This window comes from Bufo bufo, chromosome 11 (genome assembly GCF_905171765.1).
Source record: "Bufo bufo chromosome 11, aBufBuf1.1, whole genome shotgun sequence".
Taxonomy (NCBI): Eukaryota; Metazoa; Chordata; class Amphibia; order Anura; family Bufonidae; genus Bufo; species Bufo bufo.
The window spans coordinates 18,609,327-18,629,298 of record NC_053399.1 but is presented as its reverse complement, the minus strand read 5'-3'; positions in this window follow the sequence as shown (position 1 = coordinate 18,629,298).

Genomic DNA, 19,972 nt, shown 5'->3' with positions numbered 1-19,972 from the left:
GGGTCATTACACATGACTTCTGAGTAGTTAGTTGTTTCCCAGCAGATTTTATAGTTATTAGGTCTAGAAAGTTAAATGTACTCCAGGCTAAGCTAAGGGGATGTTGATCCGGTAAAGTGCCGTTTACCTTTCCTATAAAGTCAGCTGTGGAGAAATCTCTTAATCTGTGCCAAATCTGCGAGACCTGAGATCCTGGAGGCTGAATCGAGTGTGGTATGAGATCTGCTGGCATTATACTAGGGGGGTTCTGTAGGAGCCCATGTGTCTTGTTGAGCTGTTTAATGACCAGGCTAGTGCCCTTTAAGAGGACATGTGAATGGAGTGATGCATTTGCCTGACCCCATAGTGCTGCTTTCTGTGGTTGGGTGAGCTGCATTAGTTCCAGTTCCGTGCCCAATGTGCGGTAGACAGGGGAATGAAGCTGCAACCACCTTTTCAGGTGTATGGCCCTGTAATATGTTTGGACATCCGGCAGTGCTATACCTCCATGACCACGCCCCAGTATCAGCCTCTGGTGAGGAGCCCTAGCCTTCTTGCCGCCCCATAGGTAAGTCATAAAAAGCCTGCGAATCTTTGTAAAATATGAGTTAGGTAAAAATATTGGCAACATCTGTAGTACGTACATAATTTTTGGGAGGACAAACGCTTTTAGTATATTCTTCCTTCCCATCCAAGAGGAATAAGGGAGGCGTAGCGATTGGAGCAGGTTTTGGACCTCTGATATTAGGGGAGTATAATTAAGCCGGAATAAATCTTCCGTGCAGGCGGAAATCCTAACTCCTAGGTAGGAAACACAGGAGGACTGCCATTTAAATGGTGTATTTGATTTCAAAATGGCTATGGAGCTCGCCGGAGCATTAACGTTTAAAGCTTCTGACTTGGTATAATTCATTTTGTAGTTTGATAGCCTACCATACTCTTTAAACAATGTCAAAAGATGCGGGAAGGCCTCGACCGGGTTAGAAACCATGATCAGTAGATCGTCAGCATATGCCACGTTAATGTATTCTATGGCGTCATTTTCTGTTTTCACACCACGTATATTTACATGGTCTCTAATGGCCTGAAGAAGGGTCTCCATGACCAATATATATAAGGCAGGAGATAGGGGGCAGCCCTGACGTGTCCCGTTGCGAATAGGGAAGGATGGGGACAATGTGCCATTGACCCTGATTCTAGCACTCGGATCCTTGTACAATGACATGACTGCCTCCTGAAATCTCGTCGGGATTCCAAACCTCAGTAGAGTCTTCCTCATAAAGTCCCAGCTCACCCGGTCGAAGGCCTTCTCCGCATCCACACTGAGCAGCGCCAAGGGGAGGTTTTTCTTTTTGGCCCACTGTATTGCTGTGATTAACCTACAGGAATTATGATTCCCTTCCCTCCCTGGAACAAAGCCAGATTGGTCAGGGTGGATAAGTTTAGGAAGTAGATTTCCCAGACGTGTCGCCAGAAGTTTGGCCCATATTTTTATATCTACGTTAAGTAACGAGATTGGCCTAAAACTACCGCAGAGAAGGGGATCTTTCCCCGGTTTGGGGAGGATGGTTACCGTGGCCTCCAGTGATTGTTTATGAAGGGTTTCACCATTTAGGAGTGCATTGCACCACGTTACCAGGTGGGGTATTAATATATCTGAGAATTTTTTATAATAGCCCACTGGAAAGCCATCTGGGCCAGGACTTTTACCCATGGGCATAGAGGCTAGTAACTTTTTCACTTCTAGTTCAGTGACTGGCTCTAATAAGGTGTCACTTTCTTGGGAGGTTATCTGGGGTAGATTGAGGCCTTTCAAAAACAAGTCTGTTGCTTCTGGTATTGATGGATCTGGGTGATTAGGGTCTGACAGGCCGTATAGTTGCTTATAGAATTTTTGAAATTCTTCTGCAATGTCAGCTGTTTTATGCAGCATATTTCCAGTACTGGATTTGATATTGGGTATGAACATGGACTCTTTCCTTTGTTTAATAAGGAAGGACGTCAGTTTAGAACCTTTATCCCCGTGTGAGTAGTGTTTAAATTGGGCATATTGATAGGCTTTTGCGTTTTGAATGTTTAAATGGTCTTTTAGTTGTGATCTTAGCTGGGTCAGTTCAGTCTGGACTTTTATTGCTCTAGACCGTTTATGGACCGCTTCTTTATCTGCTATCTGAACCAAGAGATCGTGTAGGATCTTTTGTTTCTCTTTTTTAACCCTACTACCTAAGGCTATTAACTCTCCCCGGATAACCACCTTGTGCGTCTCCCACAGTGTCGTCTGGGGCATACCTGGTGTCGCATTATCTATAAAGAAGTCCTTTAATTTTTGCTCCAGGATTGAGGTATCTGCTTGTCTATCTAGCAGCGTCTCGTTTAAGCGCCACTGTCTAACTGAGGCAGGCAAGCTGGAAAATCTGAGGGCAGCAGAGACTGGGGCGTGGTCAGAGACGGACACAACACCTATGTCAGCCGAGTCCACCATATCCACGGCATTGCTTGACAGTAGGATATAGTCTAATCTTTTATATGATTTGTGTGGGGCCGAGAAGAAGGTGAAGTCCCTAGTGTCTGGGTGGGCTAGTCGCCAGACGTCCAACAGGTTCATGTCTGATATGTACCTATTGATGCACCCCAGTGCTGATTGGGTCAATTGGGAGGAGCTGTCAGAAGCATCAATCAAAGGATTCAGTGTGACATTGAGGTCTCCCCCAATCAATCTAATCCCCTCTGCAAACAGATCTAGTTTACTTAGTGTGATCTTGATCCATTGTTTCTGGCCACGGTTAGGGCTGTACAAACTAGCGAGTGTGACCTTTTGTGTACCTATGAGGCCTTTCACGAAAATGAAGCGGCCCTCAGGGTCCGTCAGGGTAGATATCAATGTAAATGGTACTTTTCTAGAAATTGCAATACCCACTCCTCTTTTTGCTTTCTCAAAGGCACTGAAATACCAGTGTTGGAAGTATGGGTTCTGAATTTTAGGTACATTTGTTTCTCTAAAATGCAGCTCCTGAAAGAAGCAAATATCTGTATTGTTCTTTTTTAGCAGACGGATGACCTGAGAGCGCTTTTGTGGGGTGTTAAAGCCCCTTACATTATACGTTGTACATTTAATTGACGACATCATTGAGAAAATGGGGTGACTTTGGAACCGGAGAACTCCAGTTATTCACATCGACCGTATCTAGGGAGTGAACAAGTAACATCACAACTAAAGTTTCTGTCAACATGACAAGTATAACAGTGCAATGACTCCCATGCCAGCAACACCGCAGCAGGTCACTTAGCTGCAGTGAAGCGGGCATGAGCAGCCATTTAATCAGGCACATGTACCAGGTCTGTGCCAAGATAACCCTGGTAGGTAGGGGGGGTACAAAGTGGAACCATATCTTCATAATGGTGTCCACATTGCGCCACCTGCTGAACTGGTGCGGGATAGCACCTTACATATTATGGTCTAGGTTGAATGCAGTAAAATAACATTGCAAAGCAGAATGTCTGCTCTGCAGATTACAACAAGAACGGGAACAATTCAGGACTCATGACAGACAGGTATACTTGCAGACTTAAGATGTGATATAATCAAGTAAGAACCTGTCCCTCTATGATGTCTGTGGAGAACTTCATCTGAGGTAAGATAACTCCTCTGTATAGTCTCTAGGACTTCAAGTGTCTCGAGATCTGTGCTGGTTCCTCTTCTTCTGTGGAGCTTTAAGCCATCCTGAGGCCTCTGGGAGATCTGGCAGCTGTGTTCCCATCTCAGCAGACGGCAGCCATGATGGTACATCTAGTGGATCTGTTTGCAGCAGCTCCCAGGCCGCCTGGAGATCTTGTGGCAGGCGAATGGTGCAGCGCTTCCCATCTACAGCAAATGTGAGGCCGAAGGGGAATAGCCATTTATATGGCACCTTGTGATGGCGCAGATGGTCAGTGAGGGGCCGCAGCGCCCTCCTTTTATTCAATGTGGAGGATGCCAGGTCCTGGTAGATAGAGATTTTAGCCCCCTCATATATGATCTCCTTCATATTTCTGGCAGCCTGCATTAGGGCAGCAGTGTCCACATACCTCAGGAGACCGCATACCACATCCCTGGGGTTCTCTCTCTCTTTTGGCTTCGGCCTGAGCGCTCTATGGATTCTTTCTATTTGAATCTCGGCCGCTCTGGAGCTTCCCAGGAGCAGGGAGAAGATGGCGCCAGCAGCTTCTGGTAAGCCTTCATGTGGGGTGCTTTCAGGCAGGCCGCGGATCCGGAGGTTTTTCCTCCTATTCCGATTCTCCTGGTCTTCTATGAGGGAGTATGCAGTGTCCAGTGAGGCTGCCAGAGCCATGGTGTGATCGCTTGCAGCTCTGATGTAATTCGAGATGGACGCCTGGTTACTTTCCAGTGTTTCCACCCTCGTGCCGATATGCTTCAGGTCAGCTTTAATCTCCTGCAGATCCTGAACCACTGGGGCCAGGGCTGCTGATAAAGCCTGCTGCAGGAACTGCCTGGATATCGGGGCAGCACTTTGTGATGTGGGGCCTGCTGTGTGCTCTGCAGCAGCTTCATCTTCTCCCTCCGAATCCCTGCCCCAGACATCTAGTTCCGGCAGCACCATCTTAGGACCGGCCGGCACAGGAGCTGTAGTTTTCTTGTTGAGATATTTATCCATGTCGGAGGCACCGCGCTCCGGTTTGCTGACTTCAGGTTTCTCTCTGGGTATATATCTACCGACTTTTCCCATTCTTGAGCAAATTAGACCGCTGAATTTACCAGTTAGCAGAGTGGTAAGGAGGAGAGCTCTCCTACATGTGTCCTGCTAGGTCTGCAGCCAGGCTCCGCCCCCTATAGTAGTTATATTCTTGTACATAGGAGCAGTATTATAGTAGTTATATTGTTGTACATAGGAGCAGTATTATAGTAGTTATATTGTTGTACATAGGAGCAGTATTATAGTAGTTATATTCTTGTACATAGGAACAGTATTATAGTAGTTATATTCTTGTACATAGGAGGCAGTATTATAGTAGTTATATTCTTGTACATAGGAGCAGTATTATAGTAGTTATATTCTTGTACATAGAAGGCAGTATTATAGTAGTTATATTCTTGTACATAGGAGCATTATTATAGTAGTTATATTCTTGTACATAGGAGGCAGTATTATAGTAGTTATATTCTTGTACATAGGAGCAGTATTATAGTAGTTATATTCTTGTACATAGGAGGCAGTATTATAGTAGTTATATTCTTGTACATAGGAGGCAGTATTATAGTAGTTATATTCTTGTACATAGGAGCAGTATTATAGTAGTTATATTCTTGTACATAGGAGGCAGTATTATAGTAGTTATATTCTTGTACATAGGAGCAGTATTATAGTAGTTATATTCTTGTACATAGGAGGTAGTATTATAGTAGTTATATTCTTGTACATAGGAGCAGTATTATAGTAGATATATTTTTGTACATAGGAGCAGTATTATAGTAGTTATATTCTTGTACATAGGAGCAGTATTATAGTAGTTATATTCTTGTACATAGGAGCAGTATTATAGTAGTTATATTCTTGTATATAGGAGCAGTATTATAGTAGTTATATTCTTGTACATAGGAGGCAGTATTATAGTAGTTATATTCTTGTACATAGGAGCAGTATTATAGTAGTTATATTCTTGTACATAGGAGGCAGTATTATAGTAGTTATATTCTTGTACATAGGAGGCAGTATTATAGTAGTTATATTCTTGTACATAGGAGCAGTATTATAGTAGTTATATTCTTGTACATAGGAGGCAGTATTATAGTAGTTATATTCTTGTACATAGGAGCAGTATTATAGTAGTTATATTCTTGTACATAGGAGGTAGTATTATAGTAGTTATATTCTTGTACATAGGAGCAGTATTATAGTAGATATATTTTTGTACATAGGAGCAGTATTATAGTAGTTATATTCTTGTACATAGGAGCAGTATTATAGTAGTTATATTCTTGTACATAGGAGCAGTATTATAGTAGTTACATTCTTGTACATAGGAGGCAGTATTATAGTAGTTATATTCTTGTACATAGGGAGCAGTATTATTGTAGTTATATTTTTATACATAGGAGGCAGTATTACAGTAGTTAAATTCTTGTACATAGGAGCAGTATTATAGTAGTTATATTCTTCTACATAGGAGAAGTATTATAGTAGTTATATTCTTGTACATAGGAGACAGTATTATAGTAGTTATATTTTTGTACATAGGAGACAGTATTATAGTAGGTATATTCTTGTACATATGAGCAGTATTATAGTAGTTATATACTTGTACATAGAAGTATTATAGTAGGTATATTCTTGTACATAGGAGCAGTATTATAGTAGTTATATACTTGTACATAGCAGTATTATAGTAGTTATATTCTTGTACATAGGAGCAGTATTATGGTAGTTATATCCTTGTACATAGGAGGCAGTATTATAGTAGTTATATCCTTGTACATAGGAGCAGTATTATAGTAGTTATATTCTTGTACATAGAAGCAGTATTATAGTAGTTATATTCTTGTACATAGGAGGCAGTATTATAGTAGTTATATTCTTGTACATAGGAGCAGTATTATAGCAGTTATATTCTTGTACATAGGAGGCAGTATTATAGTAGTTATATTCTTGTACATAGGAGGCAGTATTATAGTAGTTATATTCTTGTACATAGGAGGCAGTATTATAGTAGTTATATTCTTGTACATAGGAACAGTATTATAGTATCTTATATTCTTGTACTAAGGGGCAGTATTATAGTAGTTGTATTACTGTACATAGGGGCAGTATGTTAGTAGATATTTTCTAACACATAGGGGCAGTTTTTCAGTATGCTTTGTCAGTTATCTTTCTATTCTCAAAAATCCATGTAGCGCCCCAGGGCGGGTTATAATCTGATTTAATCAGAACATGTTTATATAAGGTCGAGTTCAGTGCTGGAATTTTTAAACATCAAAGTTTTATTTACATAACATGTAATGGACTTTGCAGGGACTGTACACATCAGCTGGGCAGCAGTGTAGCGTGTAATGAGATGCAAATCATATGTAAATCTACACAAATCTCTTTTGCTCACTTTTAAGATTTTCCAGGCCATTTCCATCTGTAAATTCAGTGACATAAATATGGTAGGTGTCAACCACAAGTTTTCTCGGTCATCCATTGATTCTTGTTTCTATAGTATACCTGCTTGATTGGCAGTTGTTGTCAGAGCTGCATTCATACTGCTGCAGCGCTGAGCATGCATTCCTGGTGCTCTAGGCCCCGCCCAGCTCCTATTAAAGTGACAGGGCATATGTATTATGGTTTCTAAATTAAAGGTGTATGCACGCATTGAGGGAGATATAGTCAGAGTGATGCACCAGATTTACTATGCATCGTAGACACTTTTTGCACCTCAGTTGACATGTTTAGAAAAGGTTGCGCCAAATCTATCATCCAATGTGCGCCACAGTGATTCATTTGACACATCTTGTACCTGCCTGGTCTAATCTCACACCATCTAATAGTAATTGTAGTTTCAGCACATACGTGTCCTAGGGGTGTCCCTTGGGCTTTTGGGGCCCATCAAGAAATGGAGTGGGCAGATCGCCACTGCTAATTTACTGTTTGAAATCAGAGGAGTGTAATAAACTGCTGACCTCTGCTTGCTGTCAGTGAACAAAAACATTAATTGTTACCCTTAGTAAGGCCTCATTCACAGCTCCATTTCGGATGCCTGTCTAAAAAACATTGCAGAAACCGGAACTCTGCCGGATCATCACCAGACCCTAATGCAGTTAATGGGGATCCAGCGGGGAACAGCCTGCTGGATCTGAAAACGGAGATGTGAACGAGGCCTTACAAGTTACAACCTCTCATGATCCAGTTCTGCTAACACACAAGCAATTTGTTACAATGTATAGGTGTAGGTAGAGATTTTTGCTGTCAATGTTTTTTAACTGACAGATGATTTCCTAAATTGATACAATGTAACAAACTCGTAACTGTTTTAAAAGCTTTAGGTAAAGGTGGATAATAAGTTTGCTGACAACAACCAGTGATCTTGAAAATGGCGAAGAACTGAAACACAAAGTATGTTGGAAAGTTGCACCTGGCCCCTATGTGTGAGTAATAAGCAGGTCCCCCTATCCAGTGGGTGGTATGAGTGTTAGTAGGGGGTTCTTGCAGGCATTACGGGCCACCTACAGCCCTCATGTCCATACCGCCCTGAGTATGCAGGATTTTGCTCGTCCTGATTAGAGCTGATGAATCCCAGCGCTCTCCGCTCAGTCCTGATTGTTGTAATTGACACAGTGCGGACAGAGAAGACTGACAGCCAGACGGGGAAGCTGATAGATTCCAATGTACTGTGTGTTTAAAAATGCCAGAAACTGACTGAAGGGGAGAAGTTTAGAGTCTGAGAATAGACAGGAACAAAGATGGAAGAGCAACAAACATAAGGCAAAGATAAGAGTGAAAGCACCGCAGATACATTGTATGGAGAGCAATATTTAAAGGGTAATAAAGGGTCTTATGGCAGTAAAGCTCAAAGGGGCTATCCGACACCAAAACAGACCTACCACATGACGTAAGGGGAGCAGGTCACCATTGCGCCATGTGATTGGCTGCAACGGCCACATATACCCTCCCCCGACGACGGAAGTACCAGACGGGGAGCCACACAAATTGAATCCAACGGCGAGGACTAGGTAAGTATTATCACCAGTGTGGGTCTGCTACGTTCGGGAGGTCTATTTTGGTCTCGGATAACCCCTTATATACCTTTGGGTCAATAGTTTTTTTGACAGAATTTTACTCATTTTGGGCTAAAAAAATCTTATTTTGAATCGGTCTTTATTAAAAAAATATTGAGCCGTTCTGTCACAAAGGGTTATCTGTTTTTCTAGCTGTGTGAATCCTACTTTTTAGTTTCACTTTGTTTCTAATAAACCTTATCTCTAAATTACTACAAAGTCATAAACAATTATTTAAACCACATTGTTATCAGTAAGATAAGAATTGAGTTATAATGGGTGTTTATAAGGTCAGAGAGCAGAGATAAGGAGCCATCAACTGAGCTGCCTGACGGAACAGAGTGAAAATTCAGATCCTGCTACTAAATAAACTTAAGGCTGCGCAAAGACAGAGGTTAAAAATGTGTAATAAAGATCAATTGGAAAAATTATTTTAGCTCAAAAGGAGTATAATACAATAATAAAAAAAAAATGCCCCCAAAGATGTACATAGCCTTTAAAGAAAACTTGTCAGCAGGATCCACCCATACTACTTGGCATGGTGGATCCAGCTGATTAAAATGATACCTGTCTTGGAAAGCGTCATTTTTTTACACCCTTGCATTAAAGAAGTTCATCTAAGATGTTCAGAATCCTTTTCGCTTCAAACTTCTTGAATGTTTCTAGTGACAAACGGCACAATTATGAATGCAGCTCTGGAGAATAATGATATCTATGCTCAAGCTGTTAGATGGTGCTCAATGGTGAATATACCCTTTAAAAGTGTTGTCCAAGATAAAAATAATTTTAAGGGTGGTTATGCATCGGCTGAAATTTTAAAATAAAAAAAAAACAATACTCACCTTGTCAGAGCCTCTCAGTTCCAGTGCTGCACCTCCTCTCACTGCTTCTTCCAGTCCCCGTGGAAGTGTGATGTGTTGTCTACACGCTCATTACTGCTGATGGGCAGTCAATGGACTCAGCAGCAATCTTTCAGTATTGGCTCATAATTCCTTAGTCTCAATGGTCCTGTGCCGTTCCTGCACACGTCACTGCTGAAGCCATTGATTGGGGGCACATCAATTGTCCGGTCCAGCAGGGACAGAAAGTATTAGAGACCAGAGGTGCAGCACTGGAATCAGGAGGCTCCAACAAGGTGGACTTTTTCCGATTTTTAGCCCATACCCAGCCACCCTAAAAAATTTTGAGATCTCAGACAAACCCTGTTAAGTGAAAGCATCATGAAAGAGTTACCTCATAATGACATATCTTGCCAGTTTCTCTGTTAGAGCATAGGTTCATCCAATGAGAAGAGTCCATTTCTCGGGACCACCCTCTAGGAGCCAGAACACAGAGACCTGTTACCTAAGTGTTCTCTAGGCATGTAATCCTAAATGTCCTGTGTTTCCTAGTGTACAGTGTGGGGAATGGGCTCTGACAACCTGATAAAGTTGATTCGCAATTACAACCCCTGCCAGTTTCTTTGCTAGAGCAACTTAGAGGAATCCCCTTCTTGGGACCACCCAATAGGAGCCAGAACACAGAGAGCTTCTATGTAGGTGAACTCTGGGAGACAATGTCAGGCACGTAATGTCATATTTCCTTTGTATCCTAGTGTAAAATGAAGGTAATGGGCTCTGACAACCAGAAAGTGTTGATTCACAGTGACAACGCCTGTCAATTTTCTTAGAGCATAGGTGCATCCAATGGGCGAGGGAGGAGTCTCCTGCTTGGGACCACCCTCTAGCAGCCAGAGCTGCTATGAATGTGTACTCCGAGAGACAATATCTAGCATGTAATGCTACATTTCCTCCCTATCCTAGTATACAGTGAAGCGGAAGGACTCTGACAACCTAATTTTTTTAAGGTTGTCACAAGACAATTGCTGGTTAATCTCATGAACCTCTCAACTAAAAAAAAATTTGGCAAAGTTCCGCATACATTTGGAATTGGGTGGAGTTCTCTTTTAACATAGCAAACCAATGATGCTCACCCTGGGAAAAAAAACATGAACCAAAGCAGCTAAAGAATTTGGAAGAAACTTTTTCTTTCTGTTATTTTAATTGATAGCATCATGAATTTGTAAAAGTCTATGGAAATATTGGGGATAATAGCATTTTATCTGCTGTTTATAATTCCAATTAGCACCGACCTTCTTGACGGTTAGCACATCACATCATTGACATTTCTACGTCCATGAATCATTTGCCAAGCACGGATCGGCCCTGGGAGCTCTAGTCCATGAGGAAGGTGTTTATGGGCCCCCGGGGGGGCTAATGTTTTATTGTTGTATTTAACAAAAAGATAAATTATCAAATCTCCGATTTTGGAAAGCTTTCACTAGATCTTGTGTGTTCAGGGGGGGGGGGGGGGGGGGAGTGAAATTGTTTAAAGATGTTCTCGGCTCAATTTTTTTTCATATACAAAATCTTTTGATATTTTCATGTAGAAATTACATGTTGGTTACTTTAATCCGAACGATTTCTGTGGATTTTATCCTAAACTGGAGTTCATTTTTCAAAGTATTTTTTTTCACTGTTTCCACATTTTATAAACAATTCAGACCTTGACTTTTTTTTTGTTATAATTAGTTTTGGTTGACGGTGGGATTTTCTTTTTCCCGACGAGCCGATCTTCAGAAATGAGAAACAGCATCTGTATTAAACAGACGGATTTAAAGGTAAAAAAAAACTTCAAGTGGAGGTAATTTAAGGTGGCAAAAGCTATCAAAGGCGTTTATGGAAACTTGAGTGTTTAACCCCTTCACATTTTCATGTATTTAGGGTTAATTGTAGTGTTTCGTTGGCAACTTTTCAAAAGGATTTATGGCGAGGGAAATATATTTAACCATTTCATGACCACTCCATTTATTTATTTTTTTAATCTTTAGGCTGGTGTCACACATACTTTTAAGTGTTTCTAAGGGATTTTGCATTTTTTGCTGTTGTGTTTTTTAAGCCAAACCCCCAGTTCTAGATGATTACACGGATGTCTTATGGCAAATATTAAATGCAAGCCAAACAAGATGAACTTTTATTTATTTATTTCGTTTTGTAGTGGCGCATTTTTTAACTTTGAGGTGCATTAATGCAGTTTTCTTCAAATATCAGCAGCTACTGAATATTTTCTGAAATTTTTTCCCATAGACCTCCATTTTTTATTATTTTTTGCTGCTTGAAAAAACATGTGCTTTGTGAGTTTTTGCATATATTAATGGTGTTTTTGCTTGGCATTTTTTTGTATAAATTTTTTTCCCATACAGCTCTCCAGAATAAGTGACATGCAAGGGGCACATAATTTCATGTAAAAATCAGAAAACCTCAGGCATACAAAAAAAGTTATTAAAAATTGCCAGCTGCTACAACACTCTATATGGGTAAATAAAAGTCAAAAAAATGGCTCAAAAAAGCACTACAAAAACCACTAGCAGGTTTTGAGGCAAAAACCAAGGTCAAAACACTGTGTGAAAAAGCCATAATAATTAGAGATGAGCGAATTGCTCAAAATTTTATTCAGGTTCTATTCAGCCAAATCGGTCAACCGATTTGATTTGGGTCCAAATTTGTTCGAAATGGCCTAAAAATTTGTGTACAAAATTTGTGGGACTAATATATCTTTTCTCTCTAGTCTCTTTTTTCTTTCTCTCTCTTCCTCTCTGTCTCTCTCTCTCCTCTCCAAAATCCATCCAAATCGAAAGTGCTCCAGTTGGCCTGGAAATTTGTATGTGACCCTATGAGGTCTCCTATTCATTCTTGTTTCTTACTTTAAAACTTTTTTTTTTTTTATTGCATTTTATTTCTTTCTCTTATCTTCGATCATCTCTAGCTTATAGAAACAGATTTTTAATTTGCATTTCCATTTCAAAAAATGACTTTTTTACATATATTTACAGATTTTCTCCATCATGGAAACGTTTTCCAGAAACTTAAAGCAAATAAACTAAAGTAACAATTCTATGTTCTTGTAAATTCTCAATTTTCCAAAATTCGACCCTTAATCCTGGAAGTCTATTTTCCAGTCATTTTCAGGCCTGAGAATTTCTATAACACGCCTGAGAAAGAGCGTAATTGTTGCGGCCTAAACCCGAGCGTAAACTTTGCCCACGTAAAGCCGACGCCGTCCCATCGCTCAGAGCGGACGCTGCAATTTAGCCGCTTGACAAGTCGAGTGTTAAGATGTTCTGAATTAGATTTGAGTTACAACCACCAAATGCCCTTGTCAAAGCTCGTTAGGGCTGACGCTGGCCATGCCTCGTCAGACGACCCACTCCTAGGAGAAGGCATACAGTTTAAATAAAGACATGCACCCCTAGCTTTATGCCGAATTGTCAAAATATAATTGAGTTTAAAAAAAAAAAAAATCAACTGTGGCATAAGCAGACCAATCACCGCTGTGTTGTGTTTCCCTAGGATTGAAGTTTTCCAGAGGACAATTTACTTACATGAAAAGAGAGTAATTCCCAATTTAAAAAAAAAAAATTCTAAAATTTACTTCAAGGCCTTTAATGGAGTCTTGAAGTATCACGGTAGTTAATTGTCGGGGTATGTTTTATATTGGGACTTAGGTTACAGCTCGGGATGACTGAAGGTTTTTCATGTTTAACGTGGAACATAAGAAAGACAGGGGCAAGAGGAATAATCAGAAGGAGTAATGGGATTCAAAGGGCGCCCTGGAAGATTTTGTATTTCATTTACAAAAAAAAATAATCCAAAATTAATTTTGGAAGAGAACCATAAAAGTCTACGCGTCACCTAGGAAGTTTTAGATGAAGTGTTGAATGTCTACTAGAATGTGTTATTAGGGGAAGGTCAAAGGTCATAAAAGGTTGTCACAAGAAATCAACCGTAATGACTATGGAGATTTTATTTTTGCTCCATTTTGGAAGTAGGATTTTTTTTTTTTTTTTTTTTGTTTTGTTTATAAAAGTAAACAAACATTTCTAAGGAGATTTAAATCTACTTTAAAATAATTTAAAAAAATGATAAAAAGTTATTTTTCATTGTATTGTGACATTTGTTTTCACTATGCAGTCTGTTACAGCAAATCATTTTTTTTAAAGAAATTATTATGTTGTATTAATGAAAGCGTCTTAAAAGTTTTCTTTTATGAACTATTTATTTTTTACCTTTACCCTTAGATATGTTTTTTATTATCCCATTGCATTCTGAAAGATTAAGGCATCTAGGTATAAATGTAATGTAAAAACTTCCAATTTACTAGTACATGGCCAATTTTTATGTGTTTTGGTAAAGGTCCCTTGAAGTTTGGCAGCACATGGAGAGTAATATCACAATATCTTTCAGTTTTGATCTACACATCATGTTCATCACTTTGCTCCACAAATTTTATATTGTGATTGTTATTTAAGCCTTTCTCTCCATTCACATCCAAATCTGGGATCAAACATTCTCTTGGCTGACAATGTGCCATACCGATTAGATGAATACCAAATGGCCTGCTGATTTTTGCAAGACCAGCCTACCAGATAATGCCTCCCAACTCTACCCCGATGGCAAGTGTCGAGGGAGAGAAGTATCAGGCAGTCAGATTTCAATATGTCTAATCATTTTGTTCCCAGGAGAGAAAAGCTGCTGCCAGAGGTGTCTGGAGTGAAAGAAGGTGCTTGGGGTGGAAGGAGCTGCCTGGGGTGGAAGGAGGTGTCTTGGGTGGAAGGAGGTGTCTGGGGTGGAAGGAGGTGTCTGGGGTGGAAAGAGGTGTCTGGGGTGGAAGGACGTGTCTGGAAGGTAAGGAGGTGTCTGGAGGATAAGGAGGTGTCGGGGAGAGAAGGAGGTGTCTGGATGGTAAGGAGGTGTCGGGTGGAAGGAGGTGTCTTGAGGGTAAGGAGCTATTTGGGGTGGAAGGATGTGTCTGGAAGATAAGGAGGTGTCTGGAGGGTAAGGAGGTGTCAGGGAGAGAAGGAGGTGTCTATGGTGGAAGGAGGTGTCTGAAAGGTAAGGAGGTGTCTGGATGGTAAGGAGGTGTCTGGATGGTAAGGAGGTGTCAGGTAGAAGGAGGTGTCTTGAGGGTAAGGAGCTGTCTGGGGTGGAAGGAGGTGATTAGGGTGGAAGGATGTATCTGGAGGGGAGGGGATGTCTGGGATGGAAGGAAGTATCTGGAGGGTAAGGAGTTGACTTGGGTAGAAGAAGGTGTCTGCAGGGTGAGGAGGTATCTGGAGGGTAAGGAGGTATCTGGGATGGAAGTAAGTTTCTGGAGGGTAAGGAGGTGTCTGTGGTGGAAGGAGGATTCTGGAGGGTAAGGAAGCGTCTGGGGTAGAGGGAGGTGTCTGGAGGGTAAGGCATTGTCTATAGGGTAAGGAGGTGTCTGTAGGGAGGTGTCTGGAAGGTAAGGAGGTGTCTGGGGTGAAAGGAGGTGTCTGGAGGGTAAGGAGGTGTCTTGGGTGGAAGGACGTATTTGGGGTGGAAGGACATGTTTGGCGGCTTACTCCCCCTCTCTACTGATATCACATAAAAGCTCAGCTGAGCCAAGCATGCATGTGTATGGGGGGAGGGGTGATAGGACTAGCTGACGTCTGACACCTAGTTAATGTGTATGGCAAGCCTGAAGCTCAACTGTTATATGAACTCCAACAATACCCTGCTCTCCAGTAACAGGAACCCAACAGAATTCTGAATGCAGCTCTGGATGTGAATGGAGTATAAGGCTAGTTTCACACTTGCGGCAGGACGGATCCGACATGCTGTTTACCATGTCGGATCCGTCCTGTGGCTGTTCGCCGTGCCCCCGCTCCGTCCCCATTGACTATAATGGGGATGGGGGCGGAGCTCCGGCGCAGCACGGCGGTGCACGGAGAAAGCCGCCGGACTAAAAAACCTGACATGCAGTAATTTTAGTCCGGCGGCCTTAAGCCGTGCACCGCCGTGCTGCGCCGGAGCTCCGCCCCCATCCCCATTATAGTCAATGGGGACGGAGCGGCGGCCCGGGGGCACGGCGAAACAGCCGCAGGACGGATCCGACATGGTGAACAGCCTGTCGGATCCGTCCTGCCGCAAGTGTGAAAATACCCTAAGACTTTATAAACCCCTAAAAATCAGTACAAGACCAGAAAATTCAGCATTCAAGAATAGGTCAAAAGTAGAGTTTTCCTTGAAATTTTTTATTTTTATTTTTTTCCATTCATCAAGCCGGTGTTGTGTGACAGGGACTTTAGAAGCCATTTAACAGTAATCATCCCGATCCCCTGTCGCCAAAACCGCCGTCACCTTCACAAGGAGCGGGCCACACCCCCTTTCCCTCCGTAAAGTCCTTGATTTAACTTGATGTGGCTAATTGTCAGCTGTAGTCCCAGGACAGGAATGAAGCGTTACCCAAGCGCCCGGGCGGGTGAAGCCTACAATTAGAGAACACTTTGTGGCGAGGTTTAGATTTTCGTAAATCTCGGGCCGGGGGCTGCTTTGAATCGGATCCCGCTCCCAAAATCAAGATCGGACTTTCTGTAAACAGAGATGTTTGGAGCAAATGTCAGGCAGGCCTCTGGACAGCGTCTGCGGAGGGCAGGAACCAGCGCCCCTCGTCACAGATCGCCGGCTGCTGTTTACAGATCTGGAGCCGCACAAGAAAGTATCACACGAGCCCTAAACAAAGTGCGGACTCCGGGGACGGCTTTCACATCGATTGCGGCTTGTGGTGCCTTTTAGTGGAAATCACTCAACGAAAGTCTCCAGACTGCCCGCTGCACATTATACCAGTACTAGCCAATGCAATGTCTATAATGGACTAGCTCTTAAAGGGGCAGCGACCACCATTTTATTTCCTTGCAAATTTTTTTTGCATCAGGTTGTTCAAGTTACATGTGTTTTATCCAAATCTGGCTATTGAGCTGCATAGGTAAAAGTGACATTTCGCTTATGTTAATGGTAACTTTGCTGCTAGGTGGCGCTGTTCTACTGCTGCTAATGGAGGCAGGAAAAATGCTGTGTTAGTGTATCAAACATGTTAGGCTTAGATACACGGGCCCCACAGCACACTGTTCCTGAATATTGTTTAATAGTGTAATTCTATAGGATTAGAAGATGAGGATTGCAGTAGTCCTCTGAGACTGTATCGTATATGAGAGACTTAGATACATTGGTTCAGTACCATACATAATAGGCTTAGATACACCTGTCCAGTAGACAATATCACAGGTCATTGAGTTAGATACAGCAGATAGTATTACATACACATGACAGGCTTAGATGAATTTGCTCTGCAGACAGTATCACATAGCACAGGATTAGATACAGCAGATCAGCAGGCAGTATCACACAGGGCAGGATTAGATACAATAGATCAGCAGACATAGTGAAGGCTTAGGTGCGGTGGCTCAGCAAACAGTATCACTTATGATAGGCTTAGATACATCTGTCCCGTAAACTGCATCACATGTGACTGGATCAGATACAGCAGATAGTATTACACGTGATAGGATTAGATACACAGCTCAGCAGACAGTATCACACAGGGCAAGATTAGATACAGCAGATCATCAGTATCACATAGTAAAGGCTTAGGTGCAGTAGCTCAGTAGACAGTATCACACATGATAAGCTTAGATACATTTGCTCAGTACACAGCATCACATATGATTGGCTTAGATTCAGTAGACAGTATCACAGTATCAGTATTGGCTTAGGGACAGTGGCTCAGCTGACAGTATCCCACATGATAGGATTAGATACACAGTTCAGAAAGTTTCACACAAGATAGACTTAGAAACACAGGCAGTATCACACATGATAGGATTAGATACAGCAGCTCAGCAGACAGTATCACACATGATAGGATTAGATACAGCAGCTCAGCATACAGTATCACACATGATAGGATTAGATACAGCAGCTCAGCAGACAGTATCACACATGATAGGATTCGATACAGCGGCTCAGCAGACAGTATCACACATGATAGGATTAGATACAGCGGCTGAGCAGACAGTATCACACATGATAGGCTTAGATACAGCGGCTCAGCAGTACAGTATCACACAAGATAGGATTAGATACAGCAGCTCAGCAGACAGTATCACACATGATAGGATTAGATACAGCAGCTCACAGACAGTATCACACATGATAGGATTATATACAGCGGCTGAGCAGACAGTATCACACATGATCGGATTAGATACAGCAGCTCAGCAGACAGTATCACACATGATAGGATTAGATACACCAGCTCAGCAGACAGTATCACACATGATAGGATTAGATACAGCAGCTCAGCAGACTGTGTCACACACAAAGGGCTTAGATACACAGCTCAGCAGACAGTATCACACATGATAGGATTAGATACAGCAGCTCAGCAGACAGTATCACACATGATAGGATTAGATACAGCAGCTCAGCAGACTGTGTCACACACAAAGGGCTTAGATACACAGCTCAGCAGACAATACCACATATGAAAGGATTAGATTCACAGCACAACAGCATTACACAAGATAGGCTTAGATACATTGGTTCAACAGATGGTGCTACAGGTGATAGGCTGAGATACACTCTCTTAGAAGACAGTATCACACATGATAGGCTTAGATACACTGTGTTAGCAGACAGTGTCACACATGATAGGCTTAGATAAGCTGTCTTAGCAGAACACTGTCCCTACTGATTATTGTAATGCAATGTAATATTAGGCCATTACCCCGCACAGTGCCCCCTGTGGGTGCCTCTTGCCTCCATAACCTTTGAGCCTGACACAAAATTTCACACCTAAGTCAGCAAATTGCCGGTTAGTGTCAACATCATGGAGCTTAGAAATGAAGGTGAAGGGTAGATCAGCAGAACAAGGGCCGGCGGCACTCCATCTATATCCAGGGGGCTACCACCGGCCCTCTTCTTATTAAAGGAGCTGCAAGAAAAACAACCAGAAGTGGCGTCATCCAGTGCAGCACGGCAAGTACGAAGCAGAAGGGGAAAGAAAACATGCGATACATTATGAGGTGCAAAATGTTCTCATATCCTGGGAGTAGAAGCCATGGAAGGCACTAGGACATGGAACAATACGGCCCTTGAGGTTACTCGCTGCGAGTCTGCGTACCCCCCCCCCCCCCGCCTCCAGCCCCCCAACCCTGACACAATTCAGATGCAAATCAAATCCCTTTTGTCAGCTGCTGCTGTTTAAGCTGAAATATTTTTGACATCATAATTACACGCTTCCATCCATGCTTTACATTAGCGGACGAAACACTCATTAAATTAAAATTCTTCCATGGAATCATGAAAATAAACAGCGAGTCCAAACTGGCATCAGCCGAGTCGCAGGGCGCTTCTGTGTTTTGTCATAGACGGCCCCGGCTTTGACTGTAGCACAAGGTCCCATTTAAGCGTGAAGTGTGAAAGGTTCACAGGCTTTTTGAAGGGGCCGGTTCTGCTTATTTTTCAAATTACGGCTTTAATTGTTTTTACAACTTGTAAAATTTTAAAGCTATTAAGCCTCAAAGTTGTTGGGGGAAAAAAAAATTAAAACAGCGAATGACGGAGACTTTCCCATAGGTAGGATAGGAGGGAACCGTTAACCCCTTTAAGTAAGGAGGAAAAAGTTTGGTGGAAGAGGAGGAGGCTGTTAAAGGAGGAGGAGATTGATGGAGAAGGGGAGGAAACTGGTAAAGGAGGGGGAAACTGGTGAAGAGGAGGAGGAGACTGGTGGAGAGGAGGAGACTGGTGGAGAGGAGGAGACAGGTGAAGGAGGACGAGACTGGTGGAAAAGAGGAGGAGACTGTTAATGGAGGAGGAGATTGATGGAGAAGGGGAGGAAACTGGTAAAGGAGGGGGAAACTGGTGAAGAGGAGGAGGAGACTGGTGGAGAGGAGGAGACAGGTGAAGGAGGACGAGACTGGTTGAAAAGAGGAGGAGACTGTTAATGGAGGAGGAGATTGATGGAGAAGAGGAGGAGACTGTGTAGAGGAGAAGGAGACTGGTGGAAATAAGGAGGAGACTGTTAATGGAGGAGATTGATGGAGAAGAGGAGACAGGTGAAGGAGGACGAGACTGGTGGAAAAGAGGAGGAGACTGTTAATGGAGGAGGAGATTGATGGAGAAGAGGAGGAGACTGTGTAGAGGAGAAGGAGACTGGTGGAAATAAGGAGGAGACTGTTAATGGAGGAGATTGATGGAGAAGAGGAAGTGACTGTGTAAAGGAGAAGGAGACTGGTGGAGAGGAGTCTGTTGGGAAAGGAGGAGACTGTTGAAGGTGGAAGAGATTGGTGGGTGAGTAGGATATTGGTGAGAGAAGTGCAGACTAGTGGGAGAGGAGCAGACTGGT